Consider the following 13,720-nt stretch of genomic DNA (forward strand, 5'->3'; position numbering starts at 1 on the left):
GTGCTAACATAATTGCAAAAGGGTTTTCTAATGATTAATTCGCTTTTTAAAATGATAAACTTGGATTAGCTAACATAACGTGCCATTGGAGCACAGGCATGATGGTTGCTGATAATGGGCCTCTGTAGATATTCCATTAACAATTAGCCGTTTCCAGCTACAATAGTCATTTACAACATTAACAATGTCTACACTGTATTTCTGATCAATTTGATGTTATTTTAATGGACAAAAAAATGTGCCTTTCTTTCACTAACAAGGACATTTCTAAGTGATCCCAAACTTTTGAACGGTAGTGTATATATCTATTTATATGGGGGTTATTTGGCTCTGTTAGGTAACACAGCTGGGAAGTATCCTAACACTATAAAACTGAGGGGAAACAAGCCACTAGATAAACACCTTGGCTTAAACCAACCTCTGACCACAAATTCCAACAGTTTATCTACTTTGCGGCCGCTGTTCAAACAACAGGCGCATGGGTCTTTCAAAAGTGTGTGTGTGTGTGTGTGTGTGTGTGTGTGTGTGTGTGTGTGTGTGTGTGTGTGTGTGTGTGTGTGTGTGTGTGTGTGTGTGTGTGTGTGTGTGCGTGCGTGCGTGCGTGCAGATGAAAGCAAACAAGGCCAGGGTTATTGTAACCTTGAAGAGCAACATACAAGCTGAGGTCTGAGGTGAGTCAGGAGCAGAGTTGGAGGGATCGTGTAGCGTTGCTGGAGTGCAGCACAGTCCCCGAGGAAGTAATACAGTGTGTGTGTATGGAGGAGGATTAGAAATGGACTGCATGAACGTCATGTCTTCAGGGTAGCGAGAGAAGAACAAGTCGGGCTAGGGATTTTCCTGACCATGTGACCAAGGTCAGAGTTTATCCTGTTCTGTTCACACAGTCAGGAAGAAGTCTGTCCCTAAAATGAACTCCAAACTGGCCTTTTTCTGCCTATACCATGTCTCCCATGTGGTGCCATGAGATTATGGGTTCATGTCAATAGTGTAAATGAGCTACCTCTCTCCGTCTGCTTTCCTTCACCTGCACTGATCTAATCCTGGTGGGAATTTACTATCACTTATCCGGTTCCCTCAGATGAGTGTGGACGGAGAGAAGGAGACAAGGAGAGGAATCCACTTTGGACTAGAGAGATGCACCCAGGCCTCAGCTGTTTGCATCTGGTTGCATGCATCCTCACATGCGGTCTCCATCTGCACCACAGGGGAGCAGAGCAGCCTCGGCTACAGCTCAACAGGAAGTCGCTTGTTTCTCTCCTTCCCAGATAAGCTTGGCCAGATGTTCTCTCCCTCCTCCTCCGCTGTCCTTCTTCATCCCTTCTTCATCCCTTCTTCCATCTCTCTGGGTGGGAGGCTGTATGTCTGTGTGAGTCACTCTCTCTGCTGAGTCATTGAGGTGACTTGGTTAATCAGCTCCATGTGTTCTAATCACTGTGTGGGCCTCCTCCAATCAGACCTGACCTCTAGTCCAATCAGAGAGCTCCCCTCTGGGGCTGTGCCTGCATGGGTCTCCAGTTGCCTGTTCGGCCCACACAGTTTGATGTGATTATACGAATCTGGCCTCAAAATGGCCTCCAGAAGTGGGGTAAATGACAAAACAAACAGAATGACAAACAAAGCTCTGGAGAAATGTTCAGCCAACGGAGCAACAGCCGCGTAAGAGCTGGGTCATTTAATAAGGTTCTGGCACAATAATTCAAATGTTTGTTTGCAACTGCAAAACAAGGAAGTGGCTCCAGGGTCTCATCTCGTTATCGTGGCATGTAATCAAGATAAGGACGGAAGTCAATGTGATCTCTCACCCACAGAGCTTCTCTTTGCCAAAAAGGTATTCTGAGGTCTATTAGCTGAAGGGCTGAAGAGCTGGACTCGGATCAGTTGCTATGGTCATGAGCGTACACTAGTAATCGAAGGATGACTGTTCTAGGACGTCTATTTCTATGGGACGGTGACTTAGTTATTTTGCAATGAATTGGAGCACTGAAATTAGACTCAGTCAATGAGCAAAGCTTGAGTTCCAATTAGAATTTGCCCATTATGACAGGGTGATTATCACATATCCACAGATGGATAGCCCTACGCAACAAGTGAATGTAGCTATGAAACCAAAAGAAAATACCACACTAATGTATTTCAGTGTATGTAGACATGATGAAAAACCATGCTCTGCAGTTATTGCATGCAACAAGTGAACGTATGAGACCAAAAGGAAATCACACATCTTCTACAGTTCAGAATGTTTTAAATTCAAGTCGATAGGGCTGTTTCCCATAGAATGTTTCATACTGAGTCTGATGACTCTATGGGATGGTATTCATTTGTTACCTGGGACATATTCCTTTAGTCATGGGGCTGTGAGAGGCAGGCATTAATGTGATGGATGGAGACTCATTGTAGCCCAGGAGGAGAAGGAGCCAGGAGGAGAGATGACCCAGTGTCCTCCTCACAGTACAAACAAACACACACACACACACACACCCACCCACCCACCCACCCACCCACCCACCCACCCACACACACACACACACACACACACACACACACACACACACACACACACACACACACACACACACACACACACACACACTACACTGAGCACTGGCAGGGAAGGGACAGATAGAAATCAACACACACACACACACACACACACACACACACACACACACACACACACACACACACACACACACACACACACACACACACACACACACACACACACACACAGGGAGAGACATACTGCCCTGGGAGGGAAGGGACAGATAGAAATCAACACACATACACACCCCTTCACTGAATACACATTTGTTACAAAAACATATATTTCCTTCTCAAGCACGTGCAAACTGTCACACATGTTCTGTTTAATATTTCCGTTTCCACCTCTTACACACACTCACTCCCCCCCCTACACATATATACACACACACTGGCTGTGTCCAGCACATTCACAATGCTCCCCATTCAACTCTCCCTGAATGAGGGGTGTGGCATGCCTGCTGCTGGCCGCCTGGCTGGGGTGTAGAGTGGTGGGTCATGTGACCAGGCTGTGGGGGCGGGGCCTGGGAGCAGAAGCACAGCCTGCCCAGCTGGAGCAGAAATCAGGGTGGTTGAGAGGAAAGAGAGGAGGAAGAGAGAAAGTGAGGCTGGGGTGAGTGTCTCTGGTTTTCTGTTCATTCATAACATGCTACGACTTGTTTCTCTGACCGTGTGTGATTTCCTTCTGTAGAGAAGCTGGAGGAGTGATAGAAAGGGAAAGAGGGGTAGTTCAATGCGTGTGAGTGTGTGTCAAAGTTAGTTTGCCAGGTGTCCTGTCTGGACTGGGTTTTGGAGCTGAAGCGTGTAGTGTGTGACAGCTGTATTTGTCAGGGATTGGAAAGGTGTCAATATTCAGACCAGACCTTTTTCTATCTGTCTTTCTCTTGTTCCATTGTGCTTTCTGGGGGGGTTACTGCTCCCCCTCCTTTAGGTTACCCCCCCCCTGTTTCTCATCCCCCACTGTCTTCTCCCTCTTCCTTTGTCTACTCGGCTCCATTCAGATTGAATAATCAATCTGCTAAAATGGATGGGGGGAGTATTTATTGACCAATCATGTTAGTCCTAATTGCTCCCTGTGTTTTTAAGGTCCCTGGTATTTTTCTCTTTTTTTTTTTTTCAGTTCCCTCTTTGAAATTTTTTATCCCATCAGCGATTGTTTTAGCTTGACTTTGATACATTACAGTGGATTAGTAAGTACATGATTTAATTTTGGCAACCCCATGCATCTGCTCTCTGGTGGATTGCTGTAGCAAGTTCAAGGTGAGTTGAAGCGTCAGGACACATTTTCTGCATGAGACTTTTTTCAACAGAAGAGCGGACCATTCCTTCCAACCCAGCCCCTCCGCTTCTCTTGCCGCCTCAAGAAAGAACGAACCATGTTTGTGCCCCACCGTATGTGACTGACCATATTCCGTTCCCCGTTTCTGCTGTTGAAATATCAAACATATTGCTTCCATTTGTAGTAGTTCCAGCTTTGGTCACATGACCTCCATTTTACCCAGCCTTCAACAGGTTTTATTGTACACAATCCACCAATGGACAACTATAATTGAAGATAGTAGAATAAGACGCAGCAGTGTAGCATGTAGTCAGATGTTCTAGATGTCCTTGCCTTGGTGTCTGCCACACTGTATCCCTATATGGCCAAGGAGTGACACTGTTAGCTTAGCTACAGTCAACATTAGTGTGTGTGTGTGTGTGTGTGTGTGTGTGTGTGTGTGTGTGTGTGTGTGTGTGTGTGTGTGTGTGTGTGTGTGTGTGTGTGTGTGTGTGTGTGTGTGTGTGTGTGTGTGTGTGTGGACACAACAGCTATGCTGCGAAGACAAGAGAATTGGTCTCAGCACCAGTGTAACAGATGTGAACGTACTTCGTAGCCCTCTTGCGTTGTTTTTAAAGAAAGGAATGCCCCGCCAGCGGTCCCAATTGATTGGTGTTTATTCTGGCGATGGACACAAAAGAAGCACATTAGATGTGCAGGACAACAGTATGTTGATGGCTGTAGATTTGTGATTCCACTGTTACCATGGAAACAACTGCATTAGCAGGGGCTAATCTCAAGCTAGCTAACTCACTCTTACAGCAATAACATACAAAAGCACAGACTTCCCCCAATATCGAACAGGTACCGTGCCCACAGACACTGAGTATACCACACATTAGCCTTCCTAATATTGAGGTCACACACTTTTGCACTCAGAACATCCTCAATTCGTTGGGGCTTGGACTCTACTATGTGTTGAAAGTGTCCCAAAGGGATGCTGGCCCATGTTGACTCCAATGTTTCCCACAGGTGTCAAATTGGCTGGATGTCCTTGGGGTGGTAGACCATTCTTGATACACATGGGGAAACTGTTGTGTGAAAAACCCAGCAGCGTTGCAGTTCTTGACACAAACCGGGTGCGCCTGGCTCCTACTACCATATGCTGTTCAAAGGCACTTAGATTTTCATGGTCTTGCCCATTCCCACTCTGAAAGGCACACATACACAATCCATGTCTCAACTGTCTCAAGGCTTAAAAATCCATGTTTAAACAGTCTCTTCTTCATCTACACTGATTTGATGTGGATTTAGCAAGTAACATAAAAAATGGGTCATAGCTTTCACCTGTTCAGTCTGTCATGGAAGGAGCAGGTGCTCATAATGTTTTGTATACTTGGTGTGTATACACATCAGGACAGGTATATAGTGAACTCTTACACATTGTAAATATGAAAGTAGAATATTCTATTTCAGGATGTGACCTACCGTTTGCGTGTCAATATCAGACCCAGAAGAATATACGTTCGACATCTCCCACTATCTGCAAGCATGGCCAATGACATAACACCTTGTTGATATGTAAACTCAACCAACAAATAGGAATACAGAAACCTCGAATATGTATTTCTGCAGTGTCAAGAGGGAACATAACCAACCCTGTTCCACGTGTTTAGTCCATCATTCATTATTTCACCGACGCTTTAGAGTAGGAGACACTGACCTAATATTAAAAACATATTCAGCTGTAATGTGTTTACAGCTTCCAGGCTAGCCGCTACAGTTATTAGCCATCAACACGATAAACCAACCGTTAATTAGCTACATTAGCCCACAAGGGAGTAGTTGCATTGTGATTACAGTGTAAACTTTCGCTAATACGTCCGCCATTGTTTCATGCTTTCGTTACTATTCAGCTCACAGGCAAGGTGGCAGGACTGAACGTGGCTCACACACCGTAGCAAAACACCTTACAACGGGAAAGCAAAGAAATCTGTCCCATTTCACTCTATTAAAATAAATGGGTCATGTTTTCCCTCTAATGAGCCAGACCCTGTTCGGGTGACTACCCTGGGGGTAGAGAGCTCTTAAGAGGTGGATCTGTGGCCTGTTATGCCATAAACACCACAATGAATCGTGTTCTTAAACAGCCTCTCCTTTTCTCATCCAATGACAGAGGAGTCCATCCTCCAGACACCACTGCGAGGTTAACAGTACTGTTAGTGTATGTGAGAGGTGGGTGGAAGGAGGGCAAGATAGGAGGACGTGAGCAGGGAGGAACGGTAAACGTGTCATTTCCTGTTATAGGCGAAAGTTGTTGGTGTGCAGGGCGAGACAGCGAGGGGCCCGTGGCAGCATGTGCACAGCAGGCTATGCCCCCCCCCGCCTTGTGACCGCTACACAGAGTCATGATGACAACGACATGATAGGACGTCCGTCATGATTGTTTTTAACAGTACCGGGTGATGAAGTACACATGGTCCTCGTTGGCGCGCTGTTCGTCAACAACACATGCTTGCTATCTATTGACTCCATTTACAGTGTCAATGTATCAGTCCAAATTATTTTTTTTATTTTTTTCGAGGAATAGCTTCTGGGTTATGTGTAACCTTTGCTTGACATTAGCTAGCCAGTCATTGCAGCCGTCATGAATTCCTCAGTGCTCTCTCTAGATCACAATCGGAGACTATTAGGTCTAGCTCTGGTGTAGCGGGATTTCTTCCTCCGATTCCCGTATGTCCTCTTTGCTGGCCTCCTCTGTTTGTGCTGCCTGAAGTGTACCAGCCTGTTTGAACCCTGTTGTGTGATGACTCTTACGTAGTGGAACACGGTCAGGTCGTTAACAGGGAAATGAGATCAATGTTTCTGGCCCTGTAGAACACACTACTTAGGAGATATGAGCAAACAACTTGATTCATGTCCAGACATCTGTAAACCCTTTTTTCTTAAGTCTATTTAAGCCCCTTATTAACGCTTAAAGGAATATTAATTTGACTTCTGTGGTTGTTGTTGGCAATGGGAGTGATCATAATTGCATATCTTCCAATAACAAAATGTGTGGAAATATAAAGGGGGCAGCTGGCTAATAAAACTAATTGGAAACACATTTTTATGTGTAGCTAATTGCAGCATGAAATGAATATCTTGGAAAAATATTCCCCACCGTGTCTTCTCAGGCCTTGTCTCAGGGCACCTTATCGTCTCATTCCTCCACTCTGAACGTAATGACATTTTCCTCTTATAAGGAAGAGTAACAGTTTTCAGTGGGGATAAAATGTTTTTAAACCACCCAACTTCCCACTTCATGGTTGTGTGTCTGCCATACACCAGTTCCCCCAGTTCCCTATAATGCTGCTCTGGAAGACACTGAGGCTGGGTTCCTTTCAGTCTGTCTTCCCTCTTTCTCAGAGGCCTGTAGGGTTTTATAGTGTTGTGGTAGGTATATGACTTAAAGCAGCTGGTTCTCACACAGTGTCCGACATGGCACTCAGCAGCACAATAATGGCTGCACTTCTGCTGGGCCTTTCTCTCCTTTCTCATATACTCCATCTCTAGTTTGACGCTTTCTCTCGCTCTCAGTCTTTCACCTTGTCATTGTCTTTGTAGCATGGGCCTCCCCTTATATTTTCCTCAACCTTGTTTCCTTCTCTCCATTTTTCTCACTCGCTGTATTTACAGCATGGGCCTGCCTCGCCTCTCATGCCCTCTCTATTCTCTCCCTCCCTCCATCCCTCTCTCTCTCACTCTGCCACTGTCTCTGTGGTGGGTAAAGGGGGCAGGTCATTATCGTTTGTGTTCCAGAAGTTCCCGTGTGGAAAGCTGTCTTTTAACACAATCTGCTTTGGGCCGCGCAGGGCCAAAGGTCACATTCTCAGGGGGCCGACGAGTGACGACAGGAGTGAAGGATGAAGTGAGCCGGTAGCATTCTTCACCCACCTTCATCTGAAGTGTGTGTGTGTGTGTGTGTGTGTGTGTGTGTGTGTGTGTGTGTGTGTGTGTGTGTGCTGTCCACCGTTCTATTCTTCAAGCCCACTATCGCATGCTATGGTGTTATTGCAGTAAAGCGGCACGTTGACCTTCTTAATCAGCTGGTTCCCTTTGGTTCAAAGGACGGATGGGAGATTGAGTGAGTGGGATATCCTCTTGGATGTACACTACAGAACAGTTACGTATATCCCCCTAGTGCACCTAGCCTCATCTCTACGGACTGTTTCAGCCTTCCACTGACCCCCAGGTTTTTACCAACCGAAACATTGCCTATTTATCTCAATCACACAGATCCCATAGTTCACCCTTCCTGTATTATGCTAAAATGTTTGTTCTATTCTACTGAGCCATTTACTTTATTTTTTATATTGTATTAGTTGCAAATAAGCCTTTTTGTTGTACGGTGTGTGTACCCTGTTTATCCTCTACAATATGACAAATACAACTTGAAACACTGTACTTGACTTGGTCCTCTTGGGAAACAGGATGTCCAGCATTGCTCTCCACTTTTTTTCTGCTTGAGGACTTTTACAGTACCCAGCATGGGTTTAACCAAACAGGAGTAGTGACCAGATAATCTCCTACCTTACAATCGGAATGTTTCTTGATACCCAAGTTCAATCAAGTACATGTCTCACTGATTGAACAGCAGAGACAGAATGCAATATGGAATGTTATTAAATAGTTTGGGGTAATTTAATCCATGTTTACTGGAGGACAACTTAATTTGAACTAAGACTGTAGAACTGAATTTTTCCAGTGTAATATACGTTCAGCAAATCCCCGTATTGTTTGGAATACTTTTAAATGTACCTTCAGGGGTCATTCATCCAATAATAAAAAGGCCGTTTCTGGCTGAAGAGACGAGACTAAGAAGGGAAATCACTAAACTAATAGTACAGGTAAATAGCAATAAAAATGATACTACAGAGATGCAAAATAAGTTAGAGGAAAAACAAAAAGAACTTGAGGAACTTATTCAAGAACAATCTAATGTAATATATTACAAAAATAAAGCAAACTGATGGAATATGGAGAAAAATGCACAAAATTCTTCCTGAATCTCCAATACAGGAACTCTAACAAAAATAATTTGCAGAAACTCGTTACTGAAGACTGAGTCATCTATGATTGTCTGAATTATATTTTAAGAGGAAGCTAATTATTGTAGGCAGATGTTCTCGTTTCCGTCTCATCCTCTCCCTCTGAATGAAGATTATTATAAGGATTTTTTTCCAAGTGAATGTAAAACATGAAAAATTAACAAATGTACAGAAAGATCAGTGAAAGAGGATGAGACCAAATTACAGAGGAAGAACTTTTTGAGGCTATTAAATCCTTTCAGTTTGGAAAAAAACCCAGGGCTTGATGGCATACCGGTAGAGTATGATATACTAAAGCTCCATTGTTAGATTGTTTTAACTATTCCTATAGAAATGGTAGTCTGTCAGGTACTCAGCAGGAAGGTCTGATTTTTATATTATTAAAACTAGACCCAGATGGAAAATATAAAGACTCAGTCTATCTAAAAAACTGGAGGCCCCTTACACTTCAATGTTGTGATGCAAAAATGTATAACACTCATTGTTCATCCTGATCAGACTGTATTTTTTTCATGGGCGATACATTAGATATATAATATACGACAACTACTAGAAATAATGGAACATCATGAAACTTATAAGAAGCCAGGAATGGTATTTATAGTGGATTTTGAAAAGGCATTTGATAATGTAAGCCTGGATTTTTTTTTCACTTTCGGTAATTCTCTTATAAAATGGGGGAAAATAATGTATTGCAACCCCAGGTGTAAAATAGTAAATAACAGCTACATCTCAGAGTTTTTAATTGTCAAGAGGAGTTAAACAAGGGTGCCCGCTGTCACCATATATATTTGTTATGGCCATCAAAATGCTAGCTATTAAAATCAGGTCCAATAACAACATTAGAGGATTAGAAATCCAAGGCTTAAAAACAAAGGTGTCCATGTATATGCGGATGACTCAAATTTTATATTAAGTCTGCAAGCTAGATCCCTGCAATGTCTCATTGAAGATCTAGATAACTTTTCTGTGCTCTCTGGACTAAAACCTAATTATGGTAAGTGTACAATATTAAGTATTGGATCTTTTTTTTTTAAATACAACTTTTACTTTACCCTGCAGTTTACCTAGAAAATGGGATGATGGTGAAGTAGACATACTCGGTATTCATATCACAAAAGATAAACTCTCCACAATGATTTTCAATAGAGAACTTGTAAAAATAGACAAGCTCCTGCAACCATGGTGGGGTAAATACCTGTCTATTTATGAAACAATTGCCCTGATTTAACTCCTTAGTCATATCTCAGTATACTCACTTATGGCGCTGCCTACTTTGCTTTATCTGGGATGCTAAACCAGACAAAATAAAACGTGCCTATCTATATAATGAATATGAATTGTGTGGGTTGCGATTACTAAATATAAAAGCACTAAACCTCTCTCTAAAAGCTTCATTCATTCAAATGTTTTATTTGAACCCTAAATGGTTCTCAAGTAGATTTTTTCTCAAGTAGATTTTTTTTAAATGGCCTTTTTGCCTTTTGTGCAGATCGCCATGTCTCATTTTTGATTCATTGAAAAAGATACTTCGAAAAAAGTAACAATTTCAATTTCATCCCCCTGAAAATATATTAAAATATTACAACAAATATTATGGCTGAACTCAAATGTGCTGGTTGATAAAATACCTGTATTTATGGAAAATATGTTAGTGTATTTTGTTCTTAAATTATATTGTAAATTGAAATGGTGGAGTTATGTCCTTCTTGGAGAAATCAGAATTGTACGGGAAGGTCTGCTCAATCCAAGAGTACAACCAATTGATTACAGCATTACCCCAAAAATGGAGGAGGAACGTGGCAACGGAAGGAGTTAGGGAACTGGTCTGTCTCCCCAATATAAAATATCAAAACTAACAGAGGAATAAAAATAGCATAAATAGGAAAGTTACCAGTTTCGTTTGAGGACCAGGATGTTGACAACTGTGCCATACAGATTGCAAAATAGTTGGGAAGAGATTTTTTATGTACCGATTCCATGGTAGAGGGTGTATATAAAACAACGCAAGAAGCACAAAATCTTGAATTTCAGCCAAATTATTATATATAATTCTTGCAATTGTAATTGTACGTTAAACATCACAGCATAGTTGAAAGATATATATGTATGTGTATATATATATGTATGTATATGTTGCGTAGAAACCCGAAGTGGGTGGCCAGCAGAGATAGATGGGATGGGCTGAGGGTTGGTATGTGGAATTAGAGACAAGTGGGGTGGAGTTGTTGTGTGGGAGATGAAAGTAAATACATTTTTCTAACATAATTACAAGAACGTTTCAATGACACTGAGGGTTAGTTTTTTTTTAAAGCTAATGCCAGTTTGCCTGAGGCTGATGCCGTGCAGGTGTTTGTATACATGCATATACACAGACTCTCATTCAAATAAACGCTTACAAGAACACACACATACATGTAATAGTGTCAGACATGCACACAAACATATACAGTTGACATTGCTGTTAAGATTGGATGCTTCTGTGTGTCACTCTGAATGGGAGTCTGTTGGATGACTGGTATGATGTAGTTGTTGAGCGGTAGCCCTTTGCTGTGCAGCTGGCATCGAACCCAGAAAGGAGTTCCAATGACGGGCCTGAAGGTTATTATAGCTGGTGGTGGTGGTGGGGAGGTGGGTGGTAGTCAAACTGTTGCTGAAAAACAGGAAGTGAGAGAACATGGGTAAGTTGACATAAATACACCCCTTGGTTCAGAGAGAGGAAAGTGATAATTGCAAGAGTGAGGCCATAGGTTAAACAGCAAGTTTTTGGGCCTTGTTTATAGGCTGTAAGGTAATTGGGTGAATGACATTGCACACATGACTAATAGGAAGAGCAGAACAAAACGCCATGTTGATGATGATACGTTTTGTATTCATTCCCACTATACCAAATAATAGGAAAACGAGTGAATTGTGTTAGGCTGCATTCAGACCAGCCTTTCTGATTTGAACTTTTGTAAATTACTTTACAATACTCTGCTCTATTTAGTCTACAATGCCCACACTGCCGCATGTAATCCTAACCATCCACATAACTGCTCAAGACAGCAGAAGGCATACAACTTAACGATTGCTTCCTCCTCCTCCTCCTTGGGAGAGAGACAGCCGCCAAAGCTATGGAAATGTAATCTCCTGTAAAAGAGAGGGGGGGTGAATAAGAGAGCTGGAGGGGGAGAGAGAGAGAGAGTCAGACCATTTGGTCGGTACAGGGCAGAGACCCTAGCCTGGTCCCAGATCTGTTTGTGCTGTCTTGCCAACTCCAAGTCCTGGTGTGACATTGACACACATGGAGTTGGCAAGACAGAACAAGCAGATCTGGGACCAGGCTACTGGGACTTTAAAAGAGCAGACCGTGTTGTTAAGGGGATCGGTAACGGTGTGTGACCAAGAAGCGGATGATGCCTAGGCTTCCTCCCAAAGACATCCTTGGCATCCATGTGTTAAAGGGTTGTAGAGAAGGCATATACTGTCTCTTATCTGAGCCATGCAAATAAAATCTGTCACAATGTGTGTTGCACCAATTATGAGGAAGCAGCTTAACTGTTGTGATCTTCTCAGAAGTCCAGAGACCTTCAAAGTGGATTGGATGACTGGTGCTGTGGAGTTCTCATTCTTTATGACCCGTTGTCTTGTGAAGAGACATGTGGTCCTGGACCAGAGCTCTCTCTCTTTCTCTCCCACAGACCAGTCCCGGATGGACCAGCTTAATCATTGGCCACACAATTCAAACATCATGGCCCAACATCAGGCCAAATTAGAAGTCGTGCAGGAGATGAATCATTGTCATGTTCTCTCTCATCCATGTTTCCCTTCTCTGTGGTATCCAGAGTTCTGGTATCATCAAAGGTTGGATTTGCCTCAAAGAACGGAGAAAGAAAAAAATCACTTTGTCATGTAATTCATAACAGAAAGGCAACTAAAGAGGTTGAGGTTTAATTGAAAAAGTTCTGGAGTGTTCTATGGGTTTTGAACAAGGTTCCACCGAATTGTATTGTATTATATTTAATATATAGAAACCAAAACAAACCGAAAGCACATCGCTCCGCGATCAACCACCCCATTGCTTCATAACTCTACAAACAAGTTTTGAATGAAATTCATAGTATGAATTACACTCCTTGAATATTGTATTTGGGTCAGGATGTGCCGGATATTATGAATGTTTGAACGGCAGAATGAAAGCAGAACAATATTTGGTTATGGGTGCATGTAAATGATCCTCCGGTGCAGACTGTGGGCAGATTGTATCCGAATGGGATGTGGGAGAGATTCCTGAGAGAACACATGCCTTTGGGAACGCCGTGTTGGCTGGCCAGGAGCACCGGGTGGGCACAGGGTGCATGTAGGGTAAGGGGATTGCTTTTCAACGAGGAGAATTGGAATTTCAGTTTACTGACTGAAGTGAATTGGAATTGGAATTGGAATTGACCCCAACTCTTGAGGGGAGTGGGGAATGTGGTGGCTGTGCTTTTTAAGATGGTTTGATACGCTACATAGTAGTACTAGTGCAGCACTGCTGTCAGCTGGCATGAATAACAGGGATATTTGGGGATTATTTTTAAAAAACACGTTGATTTTTATAGTCTTCAGGTGGCGTATGAGTTGACTCATTTCTCATTGATGTCTCTTTCGCTGTCTCGTCTAGGCCTCTTCCGTTGTGTCTCTACTGACAAACAGGAAACCATGAATCTACCACAGAGCCTGAAACCTCTCATATGGGGTTGAGAAATGTAGCTTGTGAGCAATCCTTACTAGAGAACACAGATATATATATCTCTGTATGAGCCCGTATTAACATTCATTATTTACATGACAGTAGAGGTTAGATGTG

General features: G+C 42.7%; 1 protein-coding gene across 8 annotated transcripts in view; it reads left to right on the plus strand.

Annotated features, from left to right (window-relative positions):
- LOC124002804 (septin-9-like) overlaps positions 1 to 13,720 on the plus strand; it is a 91,376-nt gene that overhangs the window by 48,953 nt on the left and 28,703 nt on the right. Inside the window, exon 1 of one of the 8 annotated variants that reach the window (XM_046310557.1) lies at positions 3,010 to 3,154. The exons of the other annotated variants lie outside the window; for them this stretch is intronic. The gene's annotated coding sequence lies outside the window, so the exon portion shown is untranslated. Of the gene's footprint in view, positions 1 to 3,009; positions 3,155 to 13,720 lie in introns of those variants that run through there. 8 annotated transcript variants of the gene reach the window in all.

The sequence above is a fragment of the Oncorhynchus gorbuscha genome, linkage group LG18, assembly GCF_021184085.1.
Source record: "Oncorhynchus gorbuscha isolate QuinsamMale2020 ecotype Even-year linkage group LG18, OgorEven_v1.0, whole genome shotgun sequence".
Taxonomy (NCBI): domain Eukaryota; kingdom Metazoa; phylum Chordata; class Actinopteri; order Salmoniformes; family Salmonidae; genus Oncorhynchus; species Oncorhynchus gorbuscha.